Raw genomic sequence first — 22,990 nt, 5'->3', positions numbered from 1 at the left:
GAAAATTAGAAGTGCTGCAGTTTACCCAAACATAAAAAGTCCTCCAGACTACCTATTTAAGAAAATACTTCACAAGTTACCAGAAGAAAATTAAAGGCCATCCCTACTGTAAAACTAATGAGGATATATTTTTTTAGTTCCTACCAGCAAAGGGAATTCTTTTCTTTGTAGTGATTATCCTGAGTGCCTCTTTAATTTCCTTTTCAATGTTTTTTGGCAGAAATCCTTACAGATGCAAGGCATAGAGAACACATAAAAGACAAAAACATGCATTTCACAGTACAATCACGGATCTTTAAATAATCTATCTGCCAATTTTAAATTCGATACATGAAGAACTTACAACAAGTTTATAAAAGGAGTAAAAAACAAGTGAAAAAGAGATTTCATTAACTGGTTCAAAACAGTTTTATTTTAGCCTCATTTTGATTTTACTCTGTGGTATTCGAGGATATAAAATGCACCTGCATGTTGAACATGTGCTGTGACAACATTACAAAGAATAGTTGCAACCTAGTGACCTTAGGTTGACTCATGTATTTGGAATTAAGTTGTATTAACTACAGTCTGCTGAGGAATATTTGCATGACCAATATAATTAAATGCCAGTTTAATGAGTTACCAGTCTCTGACAGACGACCAACTGAACAGATTCACGAACTTCTGTCTAGAATGTGAACTTCTATCCAGATCAAGATTATGATTTTGGGTTGCTTGATCATGTTCTCTCTGTACTATAATCCTGAGAGGGAGTGGGGACAGGATGCGGTTTAAAGGGTGGAAATAAAACAACAGTTTCTACCTGTTGCTTTACATCTAAGGGAGCAAACTAAGTTTTAGGAGGATTAAGGCTGTGACAATGGAAGAGACTGTTGTCAGTGGTGTAATTAGACCTGGGAGAACTACCCATGAAAATGTAGTAAATGAAAAAGCTACTAAGCTGGAGTTGTAACTGCCAAAAAAAGTGTGACAACAAGGCTTGATAATTCTGAGATCATTAGATTCTTTAACTCCTGGGTTCTGTCTCTTTCTCCTTCAACTGCCACCCCTTCCCAGCAGCTCTTCTTCTTAACCTCACAATCTTGAATAAAATGCAGTTTCGGTCTTGCACCCTGTCATCCATTCATCATTCTGCTAAGTCCCTTTGCTGGCTCAGTTTGCCAATTTATGCATCGTAAAATTCTGTACACGTTTAACAGACCAGCAATTTATAAATAGCTTTATATTATACAAGGCAGGCTGGATGCTCAAACAGGAGGTCAGAGATACTGGCACTTAACTCTTAAACTTTTCCATTCTGCTGTTCCTCTCAGTTTCTCACAACTAGCTATCCTCAAAGAGAAATGAAAATGTTGATTTGTAACTACCTTTTCTCTTTGAAGAACCCACTTCTGTAATAGGGAGCAATACCTCATTTTTATATCTGAAATATTAGAAAAATGAAGAGACCAGACAGTTATCAACAGACTGAATCATAAATCAGCCACGGTCCCACTACTTGGTATGTCCAAGGCACAGACTCTCACTGCAATATATGGATCCTTTGTTATAGCATCATTTTACTCTGATATATTCTGGAGAGAGCAGAACCAAATATAAACAACAGAGCAAATATGCTTAAGTAGTAGTCTGAATTGAACCAGAGCCATCAAAATAGCAGGTGAAGCAAAAGATCATGGTTTGTATTTCACATCCAGAAACCACTACTCCATACTAACAGATGACCGTCGCCTTGCATCCATATATTATGGCTTCTTGCCAAAGTCAATTTAAGCACAGCACCTTCTGCAGACCTGAGAGGAATAAAAAAATGCTTTCAGGGCTACAGGCCTGTCATGGAGAATGGTGAATGCTCCAATATGCTGGACCTGATAGCTCCTAAGAGGTGAACTCCAGCTATCTGTATGGGAAGAGAGGCTGCACAGCCTCAAGGAGCTTCAGGGTAGCTTTCACAAGCTCGTAATTCCCTTTCTTCTGATTAGGGTCATGCATTGATGAAACACTGAAATGCTGCTGATTCAGCCTAAAAACACTGAATAATGGCGGAAAAGAAAGAGTTCACAGAGGGCAAGAGGTTGTATGCTAATAGTCATCCCCGAGAAGTTCTTTTAACAGCCCTTAACAATAGCAACCTGTTTCTATCCTGACTTGGTTCACTTCTCTGGCTTACCAATTCTTTGTGCTGGTATTGCTACAGTAGATAAATTTTAACCACAGCACAACAACTTGTCACTATGCTTTACAAAAATTAATCAAATATTGAGGTTCTGTAGTGAAATAGTCATAAGTAAATCATAGGGACAGCTGATGAAGAAATTCATGAACTTAAAACTTGCTACTCAATTGTCAATCTCAATGCTACCTAAAAATGTTAAGGAAAATGGTTATTGCTGAGCACTCTACGACCAGTTTGTTAATACACCCACTGACATAATACTTGACCCTGAACTTAAGTATTTAAATCTTTTTAAGGTTCATGGACCAACCATCCTCCCTTGAGGTATAACCTGCCACACAGCCAAGAGGGAAGGCTGTTTAGAGCTCTAATAACACAGAAACCCATTTGCAATTGCTTTTTTCATTTGTCCTCTACAAATCAGTCAAGGACCCAAGTTCTTGAAGAAATACTGCTAAATTGGACTCTGCTATTACCACAATTGCTCAGTAGCAAGGCTGCAGATGGAAATAATTCCCAAGGATTAAGAAACTTCAGAGCACCCCAGTAAATAGACGGATAAAGAGAAAAAGGAAAAAATGTTAAAAGAGCCTCAAAGAGCTTTGTGCTCAACGTGCTGAGCCTGTCACCTCCCTGGGATAGCTAGTGGGAAGAGCTACACAAATGCCTCAGGCCCCATCCTCTGTTGCACTCTTTGATTTGCACATTTTTCTCTTCATTGTATGCAGCAAGAAAGGCACAGCAGAGCGAAGCGGAGAGCATCAGAGATGGCTCACGAGCATCAAAACTGTTCCCAACATTACTGGTCACATGGGGAAGTAACAGGAGAGAAGGATACTGTGAAGAAGTTCTTCCAAAACTCAATTTCTCTTCAACAGAGACTAAGAAAAGAAAAGATGGCAGGGACAAGGTCAAGCATCATCAGGTTCTATTAAAATTCTCACTAGTATTCTTATTTGAAAGTCATCAATCCGCTACTTTGAAAATAGTATATATCTTTGCTATCAGTTTTGGTGAAAACTAGAAGGATTCTACCCAACAGAAGTATAGCAGTCTGAAAGCATCTCGAAATCATATAAAAACATGGTGAGCAAAACACAAACTGTTTTTAGGAGTAAGCTTGAAAATGTACTTACATTAACCATCATGGTTGAGGCAGAAAAGGGTTAGCAACTATTCTCTAATCAGTTCCAAACTGAAGATACCTACTTTAGAGTACAGATGTGCAGCTCTCTCATCAGCTGGTCATACATTCAAAAAAAGGCAGACAGAGTAATGCTTTCATATAGCCCTACAGCACTTTAAAGCTTCAACTAAGTTTCAGCATGATTTGGTACTACACAGCGAACATGCTAGGACATCCACAATTTACTGCACTTACCAGGCTTTTGAAAATGCTTCAAGAAGTCATCATCTACCAGGAACACAAATCTCTAAACATTCCAATTACTTCTGTGCAAGTTATAAGCATTTTAAGGCACATTAAAGGCACACACATTTAGTACTGGTCTGTTCTACCAAGTCACTCACTTTATATGGTAGAATTCGTTACTACCCAGCAACGCCTCCTGAAAGCAGAGTATCGCAAACACTTGACAAGTATCAATTAAGTCTTGTTATGCAGAGATAGTATTTTCCTCATTTCCTAGATTATTCCACCTCTTTAAGAAATTAAATGGCATGTTCTAAGAAAATTTGCCTACAATAGGACTAACACAGAGCTGTTGCAGTTCCTGTATCCAGAACCTCTGTGTACAGGGTAAGGGTAAGCCTCCTAACCACATACATGACGTATCTGTTTATTACTTTGTAAATATCTGTTTCCACTTAAAATGAATCCCCTACATGTATGACACTGCTTCATTAGAAGCATTGTGTTATAACTGATAAAAAACAAAGGAGATGGGGTCCCAAATACAGGTTACAGTAGGAAAAAAAAAATAGCTGAGATGAATTCTTTATTTAAGTCCCAAGACTTGAACAGAATGCAAAGTGCAGCAATTATATTCAAATACGATGAATGCTGTAATTATGATTTCATAGATAAGTGGAAATATTTTGAGAAGCAGTAGTTCAACTAAACTGTATTTTAGCCATATCTAAAATGGGGAGTGTTAGACTTTGCCTACTACAAAATAGCCAGGAATTAAACAATTAAAAATAAAGGTATTTGCTCGTTATGCCTACTGCATGCTGCTCTGAAATTAAAGAAATACAACATCCTATCGAACACTCTACCATTAATAATTACTATTATAAAGACATAATGATGTTCTCTCTGAGTCCAGGAGAAACAAGTGCCCAAGTGGCTTAAGGGACACTTCATTTTGCCTCAAAGACCTGTAGAGCTGAGCTCTTCAATACTTGTGGTGAATATCAGTGATTAATACAGACTTTAAAAATAACAGAGAACAGAGAAGCAGTGAATCTTTCCCAGGTGATATACTGCAATTTCCTCTGCGGTTATTGGAAGAAGGAACTTGAACATTTATTCTTCATCTTTAAAAACAATCAGAAAAAATACAGTTATTAAAGACAAAGGTTGATGGAAAGGCTGGTGGTCTATAAATGAAAGCCCTTCTTTATACAATTTTCTAACATACAGAAAATGCTGTCAGGAAAATAATATGACAATCTTCACAAGTTACGCAGATACAAAGTCAAAAAAAGGCCAAGATGATTTTCAGATAAGGTTAACCTCACATTCAGAAATACTACAACAGGTATCTCTGATTTGATTTTGATTTTAAAATCCCTTCACTGTACACTAAAACAGAGCTATGTGAGCAATAACTTGAATTTGGCTTTTAAGTACTAGCAGAAAACTCCATGACCAACGTAACATGCCACTTGAAGCAAGGAGGACGGTATTTTTCAGTAACTTTTACCAACTACTTAAAAAAAAAAAAAAAGAAACCTTGTTCCAAGAAGTTTAGGATTTAATAGCCAGATGGTAATTCTCTGTGTTTGGAACTGGCAGAGATGGTAATTTAATTTTGTTTAAGTCAAAGCAAAAACTAATCACTTAAATCTTTCTACAAGAGTGCAGACTTTGATTCCAAATGATGTCCCATAAGAACTACACCAAAATTTGTGAAAAGAAAAAAATGGAGCAGAAGATGGAATAAGTGTGAAGAAAGAAAAGGGAAACACAAATTTGTTCTGCAGCTCTTAGGAGACAAACGGAATCTTGAGAGAAATACCAAAAAAAAGGACAGTCAGCAGCTGGACAAGAAAATTATGTAAACATTACGCTGGATAGACCAAGCAATGAAATGTCAAGGACTTTACAAGAGAATGGGGGAAAGGAAGGCATGGAGTACAGACACTAGAAATTATTCTTTTGCAATTGAGAGGACAGCTTGCATTACAGAAATAAAAATGAAGCTCTATCAGAAACCAAAGAACACCTGGGTATTGGAGAAAACACAAAAGCACAATGTTATACAACAACAACAAATATGTAAGCCCACACAAAACCCCAAGGAACTTAATTAGAGAGAACAGGGCTGACCCACAGTCCTATTTTCTTTCACATATTCAGCCAACAGACTGCTGAGGATTCCAGCAGCCAGAATTGACAGTGACATTTTAAGTCAATGAGAATCTATTTTACTCTTCCTCCCACAACACAAATGAATAGTAGTGCTAATGAAATTCCATTCCTATTATAAATTGACAAACACAAGCCCACATTTATCCCTTCCAGCAAAACCTGCCTTTTAACAAACTTGTACTATTCTGCAATACCCCATGGTCACAAAATAAAATGCCACTCTCTCCCGCACTGCCCTTCTTCCAATTAATTGACTTTAGTGGACCCAGATAAAATTATTTCTACTCTATTTTACACGTACAGTTTTAGATTAAATCATATTAAAAAATTGAAATTTTAGTCACAGACTTTAATGCACTCTGGTTATTTATTTCACATTTGATCAAACGTTTCTGACTGATGATGGACTTGTAATTCACTACACCAAGATAAACTTGCTTTAAAAAAAAATCCAAAGACACTGGCTAGTTACCATTGCTGTATTCTACAAAAAGCCAAGGAGTTACATTATATGCAGAAATTAGCAAAAAGTTTACATAATAGTTGATTGGATTTGGGACCAAGATGCAAAATGTAATCTGTTCATATTATTATTCAGGAAAAAAATGAGGAAAAAATATATATATATTTTTAATGAGTTTCCTCAGAAAGGCTAGATAACCATTTCCTCTTTAATTGTGGGATACTAGGAAAGAAGCTCTTTGTGTCTTTTGATTGGAAGCGTACATAGAAATAATTCCACATTTCTTTCAGGCAAAAAGCAACAGCTATAACATTCAGCAAGCAGGAAAGAAAAATAAGCAATACCAGTGTTATGCTGTAAGCCATCTGTTTTCACAAGTTAAGCAGGGTGTGATCAGCTTGCAAAGTTAAGATGACACCAAACACACCAGGTGATCCAGTCGTACACTCTCCTCTAAGTTGTGTTACACAGAAAAAGAGAAAGCAAAAGCTTTCCTATCTAAGCTGAGCTGTAAGGGGGCCAATTAGCCACTTACAAGCACGAACAATTCCATGGCACGCATGTCTGCTTGACAAATTCCACTGCAAGCAAAGGCATTTTTCTCGTAGTCTCTAGTTTGCATATAACTCTTTTCATCCCCCAAAAATTATGCACCCCATTGAGTACAGTCAGTAATTTGCTCAAACTGAAAGTGTGCAGACATGACCTATCTCCTAGCAAGCTCTCCCAAATCAGAGAATTCATGTTACTGCATCTGCTGACATTAAAGATAATAAATGCAGCATATCAGCTTCAAAAAAAAAAAAATCATTTTCTGTAATTATCTTCTTTCGACATAGCTGCAACACAACCTGAATGGGACAAGTATTACAAGCGTCAGTCCTCTTTGTAAAAACAAACAGCTTTTCTAGCCACCTTGTGAGTTAGCCCAGATCTATATTATTTCATCCCCTGCTTCCACGATCATCCAGACACATACTTTAAAGAAGACTCTTCCGAACTCCTTTCTAGAGTTTGACTTCATCCCAACATCAAGCACCAATGCCTCTAAAACAGCTTCTCCTGCTCTTGACTTTCTCCTGCTCTTCCCCTCCTCTTCCCCCTGAAACCAAACAGCTAAGTTCACCATGAAAAAGCTCGAGAAGCTGTGTGACACCAGTCAGCCAAAAAGAGAAATAAGTCAATGAATGAGTTGTATATGTATTTCCACCTGCTGGCAGAAAGTGTGTACACAGCAGCAGCATGCTCTTACAGTAGTTTAAGTGTGGAATAAATCCAATAAATCAGGGGACCTCTTCTTGATTCAAAAATGAACACAAAGTAGCATTTATCCTACAATCTCACTGGCAGGCAAAGATTATTATAGAAAGACCACTTATGATAAGACTGTATACCTCCAGATTCAGGATCCTAATGTTAGTCTAACTGATGTTAATAATAAATTTAATTAATAACAGTGCCACCAACACACATGGCAGCTTCCCAAAACTATGAGTAATAAACTTAAATTGCTACAAATAGAAACTAGTTATGAGTGTGTTAATCAGGTCCAACCCTCAAGAAAAGTATTTTTCAGATGATGTTTATTTGAAGTCAACAAGTGCTCTAAGCTAGGACTCACAGGTGGTATTCACCACTTACCAGTACGTGATTGTAACGGGAAACCGAACGGTTTCATTTCTTCAGAACTGATTGTTAGAAAGCATGATAAAGTCAACAATACTAAGTTGTAAGAGGCCCTTTCCAAAATACTACAGCTATGTCAAATAAGCCTCTACTGTCTATAAGTAGAAAGGGTGAATTAATCTCTGTTCTCCACTATATCAGCAGTTAGAGTACTTCCAACTGCAAAAACCATATTCCCTCCCCCTTAGAGATTTTTCTGCACTGTGCATTCCAGGCTTTCACCTAGTACCACTTCTAACAGTTCAGATCCATAATTCATCATCTGTGGATTTTACCAAGTATATTGCATGTGAGTAGAATGCTCAGGTCCCAAACAGCAGTGTCAACTAAACATTTCATGGAACAGGAGAAATGGTTTGAGTTCTCTCTACTGCAGGACTGTTCTAGAGCCACTAGTTAGCAAACTAGCAGTCTACACTCCTTTCACAAAGCTTATCTGAAATGCTGAAGCCTCTGCTTTCTTTCCCTCCTGACCTTGATGATGTGTGTGACAAGGCTGTTTTTAAACATATTTCCAAACTTAGGTCTGTTAAAAAAAAAAAAAAAAGGTTCTTGAGTTCTTGAAAGATATACTACTGCATTACCACATGCTGGAAAGCATCTAGCCTTTGTGCTGCCCTCTACGTCTATAAACACACCAAGATCAATGTGCAATGACCAAACCAATACTAAACTTCCTCCAAGAATTCTGAAAACTTTATCTTGGTCACCAAATAGAGCATTAAATCTTTAAGTCAAAATAACATTCCATACACCTGCATAGTAAAACTCGAAAAAAATACTTGCTAATATTTTCACAGATGCCTAGCACTAAGAGAAGAAATTCTTAAAACATTGACTGGATTTAGAACACAGCACTTCAGTATTATGAATTTAATCTACTGTCTTGTAGCTCAGTGAGGTATCAATTCTGATTCTATACAACTATCTTAAGTGGAAGGAACATTTCAGGAAAGCCAACCACACAGTAGGCTACAATTTAATTAGACGGAAGAACATGCCGAAGATAATTTCAATGGAAAAATATATTAATGATCATTTTAAAGCCATAAATGTCTCTGCATCCCTAAACAAAAATGCCTGGGACCCATCACTGCAATGGTAAATAGCAGTTGCAAGGAACAAAGGAATTTTTATTGACGTGGGTGATGATAAAGCTGCAACAATTACTGGAATTCCAGTCAGGAAGGAGAGGAGGAACAATCAATGCTTTCAGCTTCTGAGACACATCAGGGTATATTTCCCTTTTGTTTCTGATTACACTGTTTCAGGGAAACAATCCCTGCCAGAATCCCTGTCTTTCATCAGACAAGGCATCTCCAGAGTTGTTCAAGCATAACCCTCCAGATGGAGTGAAAATTCAGCTTTAAATCTAAAAGGCAAGGGTGACTGTTAAATTTTGAAATAGACCTTAAAATACCTGCATGGTAATGTCAAGAGCATGAAACTATTAAGTCATCAGCTTTTCAAAGGAAGGAGGATCATATAAGCTGTACAAGGGAAGAAAGTCTAGCAAAATTCTATCTTCAACTAGTTCCTACTATGAAGTTGACAAGTCAGTTTTGGAAGACTTGTTCCAGGAACATTCCTGTTAAAATCAAAAATTTATACACCAGATATAGCTTTAAGGGGGGGAAAAAAAAAAAAGCAATGATTAATCAATGTTTAACTCAAAGCCTTTTTTTCTACAAAATAATTTGAAAGTATTTATAACAGAAGAACGATACTAGAATTACAAGAGATCAAGACAGTAGCAAAGGCAAATAAAATTGCCTGTCCTCTATCATGAAGTATACTTTTTAATACCTGAAGAAAAAAATTAAGAACAGTCCCACAGCATGGTGCAGCTGTTGCAAAACGGCTGCATTTCAATCACATCTGTATCAGTTCTGGAATTTGAAGCTAATTGAAGAAGATATGTCTCTAAGGGGGGCAAGGTAAAGAACAGTTATTTTCCAAATAAGGCATTTCTAGAATAATTCTTGATATTTATTTGTCAGTTCTTTTCATCTAAATTTCCTTTATCTACTTGAATGGGCTTTCATGGAGTTAAATAAAACGAGAAAATTAATCACATTTATGCCTTACTGATTCTATTAGATGTTGCTGTAAGAAATGTAAATCAAGACATTGGGTCTTAAAGTTTTATTCACTGTAGTTTTAATAGAGCATGCCAATATTACTACAGTATTACCAGAGATGTTTCCAACAGCACTGAGTGAATACTAAGAAGGCCTACCATGACTCTTGCTATGGAAGCAAAGATTAAATTCTAAACTTTTAATCTCCCAACTGGATCCACATGGGGAAATCCACTGTGGCTTCAGGGAATATGCCTGCAAAAGGTATCACAGAGGAGTTAAACTCTGTTTAACCAAAATGGAAGCACTCACGCTTATCTTAAGGATCAAAAGTTACATGTTTGTTTTCGATAATGATGTGTGCACAGATGTAGGACTTTTTGGCAGATGCACATTAGTATGTTTCCATATGCATATAGTGACTACAGATTGTTAGTCTCTGGGTCCAGAAAAGCATACAAATTTTGAATACAAATGCATTTTAGATGATGCAAGTTTTCTCTGAACCACAAAGTAGAAAGTAAGAGGGCACATTATGAAGTATAATACAGACCTTGGCACACAGAAGTCCACTCTTAAGGCTAACCTTACCCAGACAATTCAATGAAACTCTATTTCACAAAGACAAGTACTTTTGCAAGACATTTGCTAATAAGCAGTGCAGATATAGCGCTTCAAGAAATCAACTACCTATACAAAAAAATAAATAAATAAAAATCCCCCACGTCCTCTCTGTCTCACTGGGTCCCAGCCATGGCGGGTCCCAGCATTAAGTGCTGTACCACACCTACAGTTTACAGAAGGCATATTTGAATACCCAAGCATCCTCTCTACGTAGATACATCAGCTCGAAATCCAGGCCTCGTACAGGCTAACAGGACTTCAGCTCTAAAGCTGTCTGGACCCCAGGATCATCATTAAACTGTGCCAGGTCATAAGCAGCATGAAGGCAAATTTCTCACGTTTTCAAACAAGTAACCATTTTTATTAGGAACTATAAAACGATTCTAAATTAGACCATTGCAAGTACATGAAATTAAATCTGTGAATGTTGTAGATAAGAATTGAACTGTCCTTCTTAAATCCATTCCACAACACCAGAAGCACTAGAATCATGGATAATAATGAAGGCAAAATTAGGACTCATCCACAAATCTAGAAGGCTTGTATGGTCATTAGCAAGATAATCACTTAAGAGTTAAATTCTCAAGCATACAACCCAGAGTAAATCAGATTTGGTTCATAAGTCATGTCACGCAGAGACAATGGTAAAAGTTTTAATTCAAGATAAATAAACGTGGTGTCAGATAAACCAGATAAAAACCATTTCCAAGAGCTACATATGGAAATCACTAATTAACATCTACGTATAATATATACTACATGAAGAGGAAATTCCTTTCTAAAATTACTTAGTGAATACTTGTTTATACTGCAATGTTGATAAGTCAAAATGCTATCTTGGGGTCGCTATCTTGCACTTCCCTTATGTGGCAAACAATCTGACACACCCAAGACCGTTTTATAATAAACTTTTAAAACTTTTTTTTAAACTTTAAACTATTTTATAACAAACTACATACAATTTTCAAAAAATTAACTTGTTAGCTAAGAAAGAAATATTAAGCACATTAAACAGGAGTTTGATTAATCTAGAGCAATCCATCAATTAAACAAGATTAATTCATACTTTGTGGTTATCCCAGGAAAGATTATAATAAACACAAAATAAGCAGACATTAATCTGCAATCAGTGAGTTAGAGAAAAAAACAACAACAAACAAACTGGATCATAAGGACCCAAATGTTTATAATAGATAAAAAGCACATGTTCTGGATGGCCCAGAAAGTCTGAAATCTGGCAATGGGGAAGTCAATTCCATTTGGCACATTACAATCAAAACTGTCCATTTCAATCACACAACTGCAGTACTGGAAATACCTTTATAGTATTCATTTCTGAAAATGCAGTTATTAATGTTTTACATGCCATTCCTTTTTCAGACTTTTTTTTTCTACTAATAACACTCCTTTAATAAACAAACAGTATAATAGTTACTTAGATTTCATGTAGCTCTACTGTAACAGACTGTTATAACCCATTTTAGAGAAAAGGGGAAAAGTCTTCACATTTAGATGGTATAACATTACTCCCACTGAAAGCCACAGACATTCTATTGCCGACCTCAGTGGGAGTAAGAGCAGTTCCAAATGGCTCCAACTTTTCAGATTTTCCACCAAGATGTCCATGGTTTGAGAAAAATGCAATTCTATTTTATCATTATGAGCCATGAACTAATAACTACTCAAAATAAGCCTAAAATATAAGTGAGCAGTCTGAGCCCGTGAGTCGCACTTGTAAAGGAACTAACCAGCATTCTCCAGGGCTTATGAGCAATACATTGAAAGCACCATCATTCTGAAAACATATGGCACTTCTGATTAAGGGTGACATATTCTTTAAAATGAGTACAGAGCACACCTCACTTCTGACACAAGCAAATCAGTCTTAGTCACGAACTCTATAAAAAGTATATTTGCTAATGCTAGCACAATTATTACTGTTTCTTCAGTGTAGAAAGAACAGGAACATTTTCAAAGTTAGGTATTCCATAGTTCACAAATATGCTACAACATAATAATGGGTTGCTCATGAATCCACACAAATCATCTAATTTGATTGTCAATGGATAGAGCCTGCTACTTTTTTCTAATTTTGAACAAACAGCAAGACTGTTTGGTAGGAGAAAAGCTCTATAGTTACAGTTCCTATTATGTTATTCCCTTTCATCCCTGCAGTTATTTTCCTTTTTTGAAATACTTCAAATTTCACCTCAGAATGACTGTTACAGTAGAAAACCTCCTGAGAAGTCTCCTGCCTTTCCTAGGAAGTCTCCTACCTTTTTACCGTTTGGAAAACTAGGAACCCGCAACTTTCAGTATCTCTTGTACTGTGCTAACTCTATTCCCATCTTTCAACCAAAATTCTACTTCCCCTAAAACAAAGATAGAAAGAGAATATTACAATAAATCAGGTTACATAATTAAGGCTTCGAAAAATTTGAATTATTCAATCAATTTTAGTCACTTAGCAAGTACATCTGTCTTATGCTTTTAGTAAATTTGAAGACTTACTTCTTCTCATTATGTTCCTTTACCCCGCTGGTTTTTCCTTGTGTAAGAAAACTTACTGTTTAGTTACCTCAGGAGCGGCTTCCCAAGTCATCAGAAGTCATATAAATTAATAAATTACTTGATTTTTGACCATACTGTTCTGTCAGTGGCCCTTCACTTAAAACAAGCAGGGCAGCAGAAGGGTCAAGTGCTGCAGAAAGCCATACATCCCATTGCATAAGTAGATAGACATTGAATTTGTACCTGTGTTAAATTCACATGCCACAAATTCCAAGGTGAATCACACTCCTTCAGAGCTCTAATAAGCTGTAGATTCTTTGACTCCAGAAGCCAAAAACCTTTATATTCCAAGTAAAAATAATTAGCAGCAGCCTTACTATGTAGATAGTCCAGAGAACAACCTCAGATGAAGTCTGATGGTACAACTGGACACAAAGCTTAGAGTGGCTGAGAAGAAGCAGTTAAAAGGTTGGAAGCTAATTTATCCCTTGTCTAAAAAGTGGGACAGCAGTAGAAGATATTTGGAAAAATATTTTGAAAAGGTCTATTTATAACCTTTTGGAGGCTTTATTACAGTTACTTTACATACAGTTAACTGTTCTGCATTTTTATTATACAGACAATTGTTTTTGTATGGTAGTTTGCTATTCCAAGCAGACTAATTCGAACTCTTGCATATCTTAGCCATGCTCAGTTCAAAAGCCCTACTGTTTGAGAAAGGCCACTGAAGACTATTACTAAAAAATGAATGAGTCTTTCATCACTTTATTGTTGGCTGACAAATGACAATTGTGAGACTATCTGGAACAGTAAAGAGCAAGGAGGATTAATTTAGTAGCCATTTTGTCTTCTAGATTTTTTAGCCATAAGTGTAGATATTAAAATAAAAAGTGTATGTAATGAAATTTTGACTCTTACCACCCTTTCAGGAGAGTCGTTAGGCCCCTTCCCTTGTTCATAAAGCAGAACGCAAAGTTATGGATATCCCTGAAAAACACAAGAGACGGATCAAATTCTGAACAGAAGTTCTCTAACTAAGTGACTGTTAGCTTGTTGACCTGCACAAGGGGGTATCTCTCTAAGCAGCTCTATAACCCAAACACTTGCCAAACCTGCACTGCTATCCCTAGTTCAAAACATCTAAGGCAAGACTTTGATAAGCCTCAAAAGGTGCAGCTTCTTGAAGGCTAAATTCACGGCAGAAATTTCTTATCTGGTTCAAATGCTCTACTATGTGGACAAGTTTCTGCTGAAATCTCTGGCTCACAACATCATTCAAAACTATGATAACAAGAAGCAAAATAGCTAACATGGTACACCCTACCTCTTTGCTTAAACAGAATTATTCCAGATGATATACTTTATTTCAATAACCTAACACTTCTATTACAGGTAAACTGAAAACCAAAGCAATGAGTCTTAATAGCCAGAATCCGTTTGTTTGTAGAATATTAGATGAGTCATGTATTAGCCACAAAATAATTAATGTAATGCATAAAAATGAAATTGTTTTGTAAAAAAAGACATTAAAAAAATAAAAAATGCATGCATGGCAGTGCCATAGAATTCCATATTGGGCAAGATGCAAATAGAAAAATATGTGTGTGTGTGTGTGTGTGTAAAAGTATGTGTATACTCTTGCATACCTACATATACATGCAATATATACACATATATATGTCCAAGAATAGCTGTGTCACTACAGTGCCAAAGCACCACCAGGTCTTTCTACTGTTGGCTAAGACATGCTTTGTAGGACTCTCATATTGACATAAAGAGCATCCCTTAACAGCAGTGACTGGAGATCAATATCACAAATAGCTACTCCTTTTCTTCCCCCAGTCCTCAGTGAAGACTGGTCACATCCAAGGCCTAAAGCTGAACCCACTAACAACAGCAACAAACAACTAACACTCAGGCCCATACATGAGGTAGGAGCGCTCAATTGAACACAGAAGCTTATTCATTCTTTTAAGAGACCTAGAAAGCACCAACCAAGCTATCTGCAGACTGTGGTTATGAAGAAAGACTTCTCCCCTCATTCATGAAAAGCAGTCAGCATTTGGCTGCCTTATAAGCCCAGGTAGTCTCCATGTGTTCCTTCACCTTCCAAAGTAAATTTTACATATCATTTCACAATTTACAAGTTTCAAGGCAACACTTTCTCTTAATACAACAATTACAGTGCCTTTAGGACAACACTTGATGAAAATTTATCTAATTAGTAAACAGGATGCTTTATTTATCCTCAACTCTGATCAGTAAAATGCTTTTAAGTACTGCAGAACAAAGGAGAAACCCCATCACAAACATGAAACATACTACCAAGTAGAGCACGTACACAGAAATTCAGTTTGTCACAAAATAAAATTTCATTAAAGAGGTCGTGTTGTTCCAGAAGCAGCACTGAGAGAGATAGCAGAGTTGGAAGAAATGTCTAGAACCAGTACAAATCCAACCTCAGGCAAGAATTTTCCCCTAAAGTTTCACTTTCATTAGCAATTCAAACTTCACCTGCTGACCCATTCAATCTGGATGGCACAACCAAAATTTTGCTATTTTTGCCCTACATATGCAGTTTCTTTTGTCTTAAAAAAAAAAGAAATAAAAACTGAAACAATATTAAACAGCTATTAGTGGGGTAACATCACAGTTTAAAACAAACAAGCAAAAAAGCCAAGATTTACTTGGTTAAATTTTAAAACATTGCAACAAATCCTAAGCTGGCCCTTCTAAAATTGTTAAGTATGACAGTCCTGTACGACGCATTTAAAAGCTCCTACTGTTAAAAAGTGAAAAATTATGGCCTTTTTTAAAAAAAAGCACTATTAAGAATCTCACTGATGAAGAAAAACAAAAGCTGAACGGCAAGCCATTTTAATTCATGTTTTTGCCATAAAAATCCAGATGTCACTTGAGTTACAAATCTGGGTGCTCTGCTACCTACAAATGCCTGTAGCATCTAAGATTTCAGGAAGAAGTTATAATTATATATAACTCATCTCTCTATATATCTACTACTTCTCTTCTATGAGTAACATAGCTCAAAAAGTATGTTCCACATACTGGCAATTTTCACCTGATTAAAAAGTAACCACTATTGAGCATTCAACTCATGGGAAGAGAAATTCAAGTGTATGACGTGTACACTGTAAAAAGAACAGACTAGTGCAGTTCTTCACAAGGACAGTCACCTGCTGTTAAAAGAAACTCCTAACCTTTTGGAATCACATATTCTTGAAATGGCGAGGGGTGTGGATGTAATGTGATTTTGAACACCTCTGTGCAATGGAGCTGAGCAAAACACTAGGCAAGTCAAGCAAGTGAATGCAATGCAAGGGAACAAGCCTTCCAGCCTTCACTTACACCCTTATTAAAAAAGTTTAGTCTGCCAAACTCCAGATCCCAAACGTCTCAACTTATCAGGAATCAAGTAGGCATTGAAACTACAAAAGCAGTAAGTGTGGAATTGTGTTCTGAACTTGCCAAATAAGTACCATGGCTTAACATACACCACTAAGGAGGGGGAAAAAAATCATGGAAAAAGAGCACTTGATTTGGTGGCCTATCAAGAGCTTATTGAAATTTCTTTTTGCCAGATCAGTTACCAAGAACCAATGAGTGTACACTCTGACTGCAGTAAGGACTACCTCAGAAAGCCTCTTATAAATATTCAAAAGACCCACCGTATCAGCAGTTCCAAACAAAGGGTGAAGGTCTCTTAAAGAACAGCTCTAGGCATCATGCAGACAATTCTGACTGGAACCTTACGCTGAACCAATGCTGGCTGACAAGGGCATGACCTTCTATTTAAGCTGAAAATGATGACTTGGTTCCAAAATTGTTTCATTTTGCTGCCACAGATTTAACGGCTCAGGCTTTGTCCCCATGAGATGAGTAAAACATGCTCATTACGTAACCTAGTCCCACAGGTACAGGCTTTTAAACAGAAGCTAAGCACCTTCATTTTAATATTTACAAGCATGTCCTCAAGGTGCTTTAATGCAGACCAGTTTTGCAGGTGAAATCCAAGCAGATCCCTCAAGTCCCAGGAGTGTGCCACAGTCCCGCATTCTCTACAGGAGGATCACACTGCCAGAAGTTAAGAGATGGTAACACTAAAAACGTCAACAAGAAGCAGTATTTCTGCTCAGCGCTCACTGTTCAATACACCATCACAGCAATTCCAAGGCTCTTCAAAAATGTGCATAAATGAAAGGAAATAATTTGGTTTGTTTACACAGTCTAACAGACAAGACTATTATGAATTATTTTAGCAAATTCTTTCAGCTTGTCCAAAATATTTACTTCCCATTGTTTTCATCTTCCTAGTTACAGACATGCCAATGTCAGACAATATCTGTTACAATCAACTTGAATTTACTATTCCTAGCATCTGTCCTGAGTCTAACCAATAAAGTAACGCTGAACAAGAAAAGGGGATGAGAGGAAGAATGGAATCAAAATACCGCAGAGATAAGCAGGCAGTTATTTCTTACTCAGAATGCAATAACAAGAGCTCTAGAGACCAAAATGTTCCAGCTGAGCTAACTATGGCTTCCTGCTGCTGTTACTAACACGGTATTGTAGAAAAGTAATTGCAAATATTACTCACAAAGTAGAAAATACCAAATAGAAACAAAGAAAATTATGGAAGAAACATGCATCTCCTTGTAAAGCCAAAGCTCATTACAAGACTATATTCAATATGCTTTGAATCTACCTGTATAAAGTGACAGTGGAAGCCTCTACATTTAAATAAACCTTTTAACATACTTTATCTCACTAAAAGTTTGAGCTTAAGGTTTATTTTCAGTGGATACAACCATATTGGTTAATTTTTATTTATTTTTTTAAAAATTAATTATATTTAGTCTGGTCTGCCAGACTCAGCCTCTGCATTTGAAAGGATGTTGCCACTTCTTACCTGGGAGAGAACTTTGCTACATTTTTAAACCACAGGAGACAGCTGCTTTGGACCATAACTGGAGTTTCATAAATGCAGATTGCTAACAGTACCCTCAGAACTGCAGCCATACCCCAGCTTCACCACACAGCTCTGTTCATCCAGCTCTGCCTTCACACTTCTTGCCCATGCTCAGAGACTAAGTGATGGGTTACACACACCAGTGAGAAATGTAAAGGGAGATTGTCTTGCACCCCTGAAACTGCTTCCTGGTCTTCCTGCCTCTAGCAGCAACAGGATCCTTGCAAATTTGTTTCCTCTTGTAGAGGATAAATAATTTGAAGGATATTCAATTATTAAATACCTTCTTTTGACAGAATCACAGAATGGTTGAGTTTGGAAGGGATCTCTGGAGATCATCTAGTCCAATCCCCCTCCTAAAAGCTAAGTCAATCAATCTAAGCAAGTTACTCACAATCTTTTCCAGTCAGGTTTTGAAAATCTCCAAGGATGTAATCTCCACAACTGCTCTGGGCAACTTGCTCCAATGTTTGATTCATCCTTAAAGTAATTTCTTTTTCTTCTCACTTTTTGATTGAAATAAGACTCTCCACTTGGTACCTACCAGCATATTAGGCTGTGCTGCCTGTTGCAGTATTCTGAATTGGTGGGAGCTACTTAAATCAATGAGCTCTGAAAATGACAATGGGATGTATAACCATGAATTTTATTGAACATGCCTGCATGCATTAGTAATGACACAGTATGGCCTCTGGGTCCAATAATGCAGAGAGAGCTGGATTCCTTCATCTTCCAATGACTGCTCTAAATTCCCTAGTCAGACAAGGACACACAAAACAGGAACACATTTTTTCTCTTCTCCTGGATATTACACCTGCTTTGAACCAGTTGGATTTTATCATCTGGTTGTAGATGTCTGGTATGTTTCTTTCCATTTCATAATGTCAAAGACATTTTAAATACTTAATTTATAATGAAGAATCTACAGTTTACATGCCTTGCCTCCAAAAATACAAGCAAGTAATCATTCTGAGGTGGAACTGGGAGAAAACTGTATCACCTTAAAGATCTTGAAATTTCTATCAGAAATCAGTCATTTGATTTCATGTGAAATGAGAAGAATGCACAAGTTGGGTGGTATGGGGTTTTTTGTTTGTTTTTGTTTTGTTTTTCTTTTTATTAGAAAAGTCTCAAATGACATTTGCTGTAAGAAGGACAACGCTAGCAGGCAGTGAAATGTCAAACATTTCCCAAGGAAGAGTCAATTCTGTTCATGAGTCTCCTCCTCTTAAAACACTGTAATTTAGGTGCATTCAGTCAAACTACACCTGAGTGCAGATGCGGGAAATAAGTATCTGGTAGTTAAACACAAATACTAAAACTCTGTAATTGTTACATTTGTACATAATTCCTTTCTTATTTTATATTCATTAGAAGAAAATGCCTTGAGAGATTTCTTTTCCCCATTAGAATTCTCCAACTTGCTGTAAATATTTTATATCTGTGCAGCTCCTAGAGTCACTAAATAATCAATCTTGTACTTTAAAATAAGGAATCCTACTTCAGGGTCTTTAAAAGAAACAAAAAAACCAGACACTTTCATACTGGGCTCCCCACACACTGTGTGCACCTACAATTTGTATCTATATTGTAGGATCCTCCTACTTAGATTGCATTTCTTTGAGCCAGAAAAAGAAAGTGACAGTCTATGGCTTACAGTTCTTTGAAAGATGTCCTAGTAGGTCAAATGGTGTGTATATAAGGGCTTTGTGATCCATTTGACACAAGTAAGATAAGGTTGGTCAACATTTCAGATGCCCTCAGTAATGAAAATCAAAGCAATGGATATTGATTCCATTCACATCAATCTCAAAATGGTAAATAAAAATATGTTCTCTGTATAGCAGTCTCACACATACATGCAGATATATTTAATAAATCTACAGAGAGCAGAAAGCTCTGATTTAAATCAGACAGTATGTGAAATATTTATTTTCTTAACAGAGGTACTACACAGACAGTAAAGCTGCTGAGATCTCTACATCACTCATACTCATAAATTTAACCAAAGTCAGAAACCCTTGGAAGATCAGGACTTTTCCTACGGATTACAGCTCAAACTTTGTCTACTTCTGACACAATAGCTCTGTTCTTTAACAGATACGTGTGTTAATGTTTTGTTTCTCATACAACACCAATATAAAATGTTGGTTTACTGCTTCCAAAGAAAGAAAAAACAAAATCTAAAAAAAAAACCTCTCCTCCCTGCAACCAGCAGCTTTCCCCTAGACTTCAACCTCTTTTCACCAGAAATATGTTGTATTTATTCTGCAATTCTCATTAGTCTTTCCCCTCTTTCGTGGTACCATGACAAACTACAGATTTCTTTTTTTTTTTTAGGCCTCTGAATGACTAAAAAGCTAGCTTTCTCTTAAAGGCCCAGCTTGCTGCATCATCAGTGGAACCATGCAGTACAATCACACGCACACTAAATTTCTAGCCTACAGCTTCTTTTTCCCAACTACGCTATTGCAACAGACGCAACTGCATTTGGCACCTGTAAGCTCTTTCACCACAGGGATCAGTAGCCAATTTGTTTAATAAAGTAAAACATCACTTTCAAAATGCAGTGGTAGTTACTCATTATTCTACAGGTAGAAAGCCTGTAGCACAAAAGCCAAAACCAATAACCAATAAAAAGCCAATACATAGTTTTATTTATGCATTAATTGCCTATTGACAATTGTTCTCGTTCTCTCAGTCCAACTAATGCCCCTCTCCTGACGGAGAAATCACTTTCACTGTTTCCATTTCCTGGATAGTATGCTAGCATTCCCTAATACATAAATCCCTCCCTCTTTTTTATGACCCTGAAATGGTGAGTGTTACTGAGGTCAATATGAGAGAGGTTTCTAGTAAAACAGAAATGTGACACAACACTGAGCAGTATACTTTGTCTTGGATAAAGCTTAGTTATTCTATTTGAGTATCTGTTGGGATGTTCCCTATCTAAAGTATTGCTTTATCTCTTCTGCCTGGTTCTTTATAGAAGCCCCTTCATTATGTCTGACAGAAAAAGCAACGAAACACAGCTTATTAGATTACATCAGAGAAGCAAAAGAAGATTTCCCTTGAAATACGCACACATTTTTAGTAAACTTACAGACTTTTAAAGTCTGTAGACCTAGTTCGGATTTCTTCAGCAAAAGGAAAAAAAAATTAGTCAACTACCTAAGAACTGGGAGAGCTGTACGTGAAAAAGGACAACGTAATAATAATATGTAACAGTGAACTGTATTCTGTAGGAGGAGGAAGTTATTAATACCAGGGTATATGACAACAGGAGAACTACAACTGGATTTCAGCATGGTACTCTGAAGATCCATAATAGAGAAAGACTGACTAGGCATATATATGAACTACTGGAACTACCGGAAAACAGACTGCCCGTTTTATGAGCACAGAGTAAGAGTTCGGACTATTTAGTCCAGCACAACAATGGCTGAAAGGAGACAGAATCATTCTCACTAAATACATTAAACATGCAATTCTCAGGGAGAGGAGTCACTGAAGCACAAAACCAAATCAATAAGAACTAGCTAAATAAAATAAATAAATAGAGGTATGAATAAATTTTTAACCATCAGAATGATGAGTAATGTGAAGCAGACATTACATGGAAGGTGCTGTAAAGGCAGAAGAGCAGCAGGATTGTCCAGGCTCAGAGGGAAGCCCACAAGCTAAACTTCAGCAAAATCATTTGCTTAACTCTACAGCTCAGGCTTCTACCATGACAAATGAATGCTGTAACGTACTTGCAGTTTAGAGATCATTCTTTTAGATGTAGCTGCTATGTATTACTTTATTCTCCTAAAACACTAAAGCCAGGCACTTGGCTGAAGAAAAGCAGAGGGAAGTTATAGCACCTATACAAACTCATACTTGAAATAAAAGGAGATACTAATTTCCCTAAGCGTAAGAAAGGGACGGAAGTGCTAAACTCAGCCTACTGTCTCAGAGCTATGAGGTTTAGAGGTGCAGCTGACTCAAGAACCATGGCATATACTATGGTAAGGGCTATATTACCAAAACAAGTATTATGCAGTTTATCGTGATCTGATGTCCCAGGATCTGTATCTGTAGTCTCAGCCTTAATTATCCTTGCACTTAAATACTGAGAATTAGGGTCCTTGGAAACGAAAACAGCAAAGAGACAAGTGAAATAACTTATTCTAATATCAGCAGAAGGGAAAACGTGATTGAAGGAGACCTTTGATTGCTATGAAACATTCCAGTTTGAAGCAGACTTTGTATGCCATATGGACAAATCTTGCAGAGGATGGACCAGACAACCTATTATGTCTTTACTGTATGATTTAACTTCTAACTTGTTTTCTGACGCTTTAGTTCCAAAGCTTTTCCGCTCTGTGCCATATCTCTATAAGATTCAGCGCAACAAGAAGCTTTTGCATCTTATTTTGACGTTAATAAATGATGTGGTGAGTTCAACAACTGAAGTTCAATCTGTGTAAATTAGCGTTAAACAACTTACTTCCTGATGAAAACACAGAGTTAAATCCTTCAAATATCAATGCAGAAAATGAGATAAGAAGTTACAGAATCTATAGCTTTGGTTTCCAGAAAAATGATATTTCTTTGCACTGCCCTCCTGCCTTGGTTATATCCTTCATACATTTCAGAACATTTATCTTGAGAAACTTTCAAGTTCTTCCTACTCCTCTGTGGCACAAAGAGATGGCTTTTACTTTTTTTTTTATATATATTCAGACAGATAATGTGAAGCAAACCTCTCACTTAAGACATAAAAAGATTTAATCCAAAAGAAAAGGAGAGAATACAAGGTCAAAATAATATGGGAAAGTAAAACATCCCGTAGGACAGGGCTTAAAAACATTCACAGTTCTATCAGCCAACATTAAGGTTACCAACATCGCTACCCTCCTAC

At 36.8% G+C, this 22,990-nt stretch overlaps 1 protein-coding gene across 1 annotated transcript in view; it reads right to left on the bottom strand.

Annotated features, from left to right (window-relative positions):
• ARVCF (ARVCF delta catenin family member) overlaps window positions 1–22,990 on the bottom strand; it is a 275,731-nt gene that overhangs the window by 241,608 nt on the left and 11,133 nt on the right. Inside the window, exon 2 of the mRNA XM_080559763.1 lies at window positions 14,016–14,084. The gene's annotated coding sequence lies outside the window, so the exon portion shown is untranslated. The remainder of the gene's footprint in view (window positions 1–14,015; window positions 14,085–22,990) is intronic.

The sequence above is a fragment of the Anser brachyrhynchus genome (assembly GCF_964034855.1).
Source record: "Anser brachyrhynchus genome assembly, chromosome: 17".
NCBI classification, from domain to species: domain Eukaryota; kingdom Metazoa; phylum Chordata; class Aves; order Anseriformes; family Anatidae; genus Anser; species Anser brachyrhynchus.
The sequence above is the reverse complement of the archived record's forward strand: the minus strand, read 5'-3'. Positions and strand labels throughout refer to the sequence as shown.